This window comes from Tupaia chinensis, unplaced genomic scaffold (genome assembly GCF_000334495.1).
Source record: "Tupaia chinensis unplaced genomic scaffold, TupChi_1.0 Scaffold143886_1, whole genome shotgun sequence".
NCBI lineage: Eukaryota > Metazoa > Chordata > Mammalia > Scandentia > Tupaiidae > Tupaia > Tupaia belangeri.
Window position 1 is genome coordinate 2,402,961 of NW_006203737.1, and position 5,844 is coordinate 2,408,804.

At 38.2% G+C, this 5,844-nt stretch overlaps 1 pseudogene; it reads left to right on the plus strand.

The window, feature by feature from the left end:
- The first annotated feature begins 1,618 nt into the window (after positions 1–1,618).
- On the plus strand, positions 1,619–2,814 carry LOC102486990 (28S ribosomal protein S9, mitochondrial pseudogene; annotated as a pseudogene).
- The last annotated feature ends 3,030 nt before the right edge of the window (positions 2,815–5,844 follow it).

Consider the following 5,844-nt stretch of genomic DNA (forward strand, 5'->3'; position numbering starts at 1 on the left):
GTATATTCAGCCTCCTTATCTGTATTAAAGTACAATCTTTTGCTGATCTCAGCAGACCAATCACAAATCTAAAAACTGTAAAACCCACCTATAACCTACAAGCCCCCACTTTCGTAAGTCCCACCTTTGTGAGCCAGACAAATGGCAAAACTCTTCACTAAATTCCAAACATTGTCTCTTGCTCTCTAAACCAAATAAAAGGAACTCCCACATCTGAGCAGCCTGAGAAAGGCATATTTACCTTTCTCTATGTTTAATTACACATATTCATGTTTAGAAATATACCACGTTAATGATTATTTCTGTAGAGTTGGTTATTTCCTTTGACACAACAAAGTGTAATTTTTTTAAAAGATGTCTTAGGTTTTAACTAGAAATCTTGAATGGTCATGACTACAGATGAGAGAAATGAGACTTAATTTGGGGTTTATTGTAATACTGACTTTAGTAAACATATCTACTGAAATAAACTTATTTCAATTTCTATAAACCATTTCACAATGAAGAAAGACACAGGCTTACTTATTACATATTTTCATGTTCAGGGTTACTAAAGAAAAGTTTTATTAGTCTCTGAAAATCGTTAAAAATAGTAAACACAGAGATTTGGTGATGTGGCCATTTGCAGAAATTATCTGCTAAGAAAAATATGTGCAGTTATATTGTGAAAATTAGTAAACTATTACCTGTTATTTTATTGACTGAAATTTCGCCATGACTGTCGAAGTGTGTCTTTTTCATTATGAAATCTTTGGACTAGAAGAAATTGCATCCTGTCTCACAGACCCCTTAGATCAGTGAAGATACACTGTATAAAAAAATGCTCAGAAAGGTGTTTTTTTGTTTCTTTGTTCGGTTTTGTAAAATTGAAGATAACATGACAGCTGAATAGTCACTGCTGACTTTGGAAGCAAATTACAAGAACTTTCTTATTCCTGTGTCTAGTTTATTGACTGTGATTTACTTTAAGGTAAAACGTTCACATTGTGATTTGTATTCAGGCTAAAAGACAGTGAGATCTGGCTTCCCATTCAAAAAGGAAACCAATGAGTAGACAGAGAAGTATAATCCACGCAATTTTTCCCTTCTTTATAGGTACTGATGATATTTTTAGTAATGAATTGTTGACTGTGAAGAAAATGTTAACTTAAGAAACAAAGTCAGGTTTTAGCATTTGTCATTACCTCATTGTTACTTGGAAACTGTATTTATAAAGTAATTTTACCACTTAAAAATAAGCATATAAGACAGGGTTCCAGCTAAGATGAGTAAGGCTGAAAAACCAACTACTTGAGATTTCTTAAAAGTAATAATAGGCTGGGACCAGCAGTTGGCATAATGGCTGTGTCGCTGGACTCCCATGTGGTTGACCACCGTTCGAGTCCCGGACCTGGTGGCTTAAACATGCCGGGCGAGTGTGCGTACGTGCCCAAGATTCCAAGAGGAGAATGGAGGAGAAGGGATTGCGGTGTGGCCATCCCCCCTGGGGGGTGATTTCTTGCTTTCTGTCTCTCTCTGTCTTTCTGGTGAACACATGCCCTATGGCAAAAACCACTAAAAAAAAATAATAGGCTTACAGAGGCAGGAAATGAAATCTTAAAGAAAGGCCAGAGCAGAAATGGAGGCTTCCTGTGTGTCTTGCATCAGGGCAGTTTCCTACCAGCTCTTTCTCCGGGATAGGGTTATCCTCACCCAGAGGCAAGGCCTATGGACAACCTGGTGCAGCTGTGTTGCAGAAAGGTACCGGGTCCCAGATATTAAGGCTGAGACACATCACAGCTGTAACGACAAAGAAAAAGATTGCTGCCTCAAGATGTGGAACTTACACAGAGGAATTTATTAAAAAGCAGATTGAAGAGTTCAACATAAAAAAGAGACATTTAACCAATATGATGGGAGAAGATACAGAAACTTTCACCCAAGAAGATATTGATAGGGCTATCACTTACCTTTTCCCAAGTGGTTTGTTTGAGAAATGATCCAGGCCAATAATGAAATATCCTGAACAGATTTTTCCAAAACAAAGAGCAATCCAGTGGGGAGAAGATAGCCATCCATTTCATTTTCTTTTCTACACTGGCAAGCTGTCGTACTATTTATTAATGCACGAAGTATATGGAAAACTACTCCACATAGAAGAATGTAAAAAGCAGTTGCAAGCCAGTGGTCTACTTCTAGAAAAATCTGAAGCCGGCAGACACCTGATTGGCAGCAGATGGCTGATTAAGGAGGAACTAGAAGAAATGTTAGTGGAAAAAACTGTCAGATCAAGATAATATGTAGTCCTTCGGCCGCTAGAAAGGTTATTGAGGTTGCATTGTGGCAATGCCGAAGAGGAATTTGTGCAGAGGTTTCACAGAAGTGTGACTATTCAATCAAAGAAGCAGCTGATTGAATCTGTGCAGTATGACAGGCAAGGGATGGCCTTCAGTAGCAGCGAGTGTTAAAAAAAGAGTGCAACAGCAGAGGCAATTATTTACGAACATGGAAGTGGAAGAATCAAGGTAAATGGGACCAATTATCTGCTTTACTTCCCAGTCATGGGACAGAGAGCAGCTGATGCTCCTTTTGCACTTCCTCAACTTACTTGGAAAGCAGGAGGACATAAGCTGCACAATCTCCGGGGGCAGGAGGTCAGCACAGGCTGGAGCCATAGGCTTGGCGATGTCAAAAGCATTGTGTAGCTTTGTCACCTAGGATGAGGTCGAGTGGATGAAACAAGCTGGACTGCTCACCACCGACCCATGTGTCAGATAACGGAAGAAGCCAAGCCAAGATGGAGCCCGCAGGAAATTTACCTGGAAGAAACACTAAGGGTTATTTCACAGGAAAACGGGGAAGGGCTGGAGATAGGCACCTGGTGTGGGGCAGACACTCTATAACCTGGCAGGCCGGTGGGAGGGCAGCACAGTCAGAAATGTTAGTGTTGTGAAATGATTTATTTTTAAGCACCACTTTGTAAAGATTACCTGTAAAACATAAAAATTAAAGAAGAAAAAAAAAAAGGCCAATATTGAGGAAGTGAAGTTTTTTTCCCTTCCCTTATCTTCTAAGCCTTTACTTCAGGAAAGGACAAAGGAGTAACTGTGTATCAGGCAGATCAGCAGGTTCTCCATAAAAAGCCCATCTTTCTGTATAAGAGAAATATTCTTTTACTTTTTTTCCTCTCAGCTTTGCCTCAAGACCAACCAGCCCTATCTTAGATACTGAAGCTAGGCATAATCATCTAAGGCCAGGGAGAAAATCTCTCTTTGTGAATAGGAGAACCAGGAAAAGGGATCTATATTATGCAAAGATGCTGTGTGGGGAGAATTTCATGTTTTGTACATCTCTCTTTTCACTTTCACTTTATCCAGTGAAAAGGACCTGCTCACCATTGTGGGAAGCTAAAACTTTCTATCTTTATGGCAAGAAGAGTAGGAAAATAGATCCCCAGTAGCTGGAGAATATGGGGCAAATCCTTCTGAGTAAAAAGGTAAGGAGATCACTGATTCCAAGGGCTCATTCTCAGGCTGTGCATGCATGGAATGCACCCAAAAAAGATGACTGAATCTTTGACAACAGAAAATTGTCCAAGATCTAGACCAAACCCTAAGTGTCATATGCAAGGAGCACACACACATCATTGAAAAAGTTTTGAAAAATTAACTGTTGGTGCAACCACTTAATACAAAATGAAAAAACACAGAGTCTGAAGCTAACCAGGCTAATTACCTACTACAACAATAAGAATGATGGTAACTAATAATGGTAGCTAATAATAATAAATTATGGTAGCTAATGATAATACATTTTTAAAAATTTGGAAAAGGAAAGAAATTTAAAAAAATGATAGTAACAGCAACAACAATGGCAATAAATCAATATTCTCTGGAATATTTTAAAAGGAAAAATAAAACTTCAACATAATATTAAAAATATCCAGGATATAATGCGAAATTCATCCATATTACAAGAAACAGGAAAATCTGACAAAATCTCAAGAAAGACATTAGATAGATACAAGATCTGAGGTAAAAGAGTTGAACATTGTTGAAGAGAGACTCTAAATAAGCTGTTATGCATCATTAAGTAAAGTGAACACTCTCGAAACAATGTAAAGACATAAATTCCCAATAAAGAAATATAAGCTACATAAATAGGAACAAACAGAAAATCTCAACATAAAAAACATATTATTTGAAATAAAAAATGAACTAAATAGGGACCAGCAGATGCTGTAATGGTTACATCACTGGATTCCCATGTAGTTGACTGCAATTTGAATCCCAGACCTGGCAATTTAAAACTCACACTGGTCATGTGTGCATGTGGGCCCAAAATTCCAAGAGGAGAATGGAGGAGAAGGGATTGCAGCCTAGTCATCCACCCAGGATGGTGATTTCTTACTTTCTGTCTCTCTGTCTCTTATCTCTCTGGAAAGTGCACATGCCCAGTAGCAAAAATACCTCTAAAAAAATAATGAACGAGGGACCAGCAGTGAGCATAATGGCTGTGTCAATGGATTCCCACGTAGTCGACCGCGGTTCACATCCCTGACCCGGTGGCTTAAACTCACACCAGGCGCGTGTGCGTGCGTGCCCAAGATCCCGAGAGGAGAATGGAGGAGAAGGGATTGCGGCGTGACCATGCCCCCTGGGGGGTGATTTCTCACTGTCTGTCTCTCTGTCTTTCTCTGTCTGTCTGGCGAGCGCACGTGCCCCATAGCAAAAACCTCTCCAAAGAAAATAATAATAAAATAATGAATGAAATGATCTCAGTAACAGGAGATGACAAAGAAAAAGTCAGTGAATCCCAAAATTAGAACAATAGAAATCATCCTTACCAAAGAATATAGACAAAAATAAAAACAATGAAAAAAACTGAATAGAATTTCAAGGATTTCTAAAATTATATTGAAACAGCAAATACTCATGGCATTGGAGTCTCTGAAGAAGAGATTAGAGCCTAAAATGTTCAAAAAATAATATTGAAAAAATCTAATGATGAAACTTCCAATATTTTGTAAAATATATAAATTAAAATATTCATGAAGCTCTGTGAACTGCGAGTCAGAGAATCTCAAAAGAAAACCTTGTTCAGACACGTAATAAACTGCTGAACACCAAAGATAAAGAAAAAATATTGTTCCCTACATAGAAAGAAACAACAATTAGAATAATTGCATGTTTCTTGTCAGAAACCATGGAGGCTGAAATATCTTTAAAGTGCTGGAAGAAAAGAACTGTCAATGCAGTACTGTACAACCAGTAAAAATTACCTTCAGAAATGAAGAGAAAATAAAGGCATTTTTAGATGAAAGAAAACTCATCACTAGCAAACCTACTCTGAAAGAATACCAAAAACAGAAAGAAAAAAAAATGATACCAGAAGTACATTTAGAACATGATTATAGGAGAGCAACAGGCATGATAAATATCCAGGTAGTAGAATGCATAATCTTCCTCCTAAGAACTTTGATGTAAAATGTATGACTCTTGAAAGAAAAATTATAAAGTTTTCTGGTAGTGTGTATAGATATAATAAATATGACAACTATAATAAAGTAGAGAGAATAAATAGGTGTATAAGTTATACTTTATTCTAAATAGACTATTAGAACTTATATTAAAATCAATGGTATAAACACACCAAAAAAAAATACAAAAGGGAACCAGCAGTTAGCGTAACGGCTATGTCGCTGGACTCCCACGTAGTTGACCGCGGTTCGCGTCCCGGACCCAGTGGCTTAGAACTCATGCCGGCCGCGTGTGCGTGCGTGCCCAAGATCCCGAGAGGAGAATGGAGGAGAAGGGATTGTGGCGTGAAGGGGTGATTTCTCGCTTTCTGTCTCTATGCCTCTCT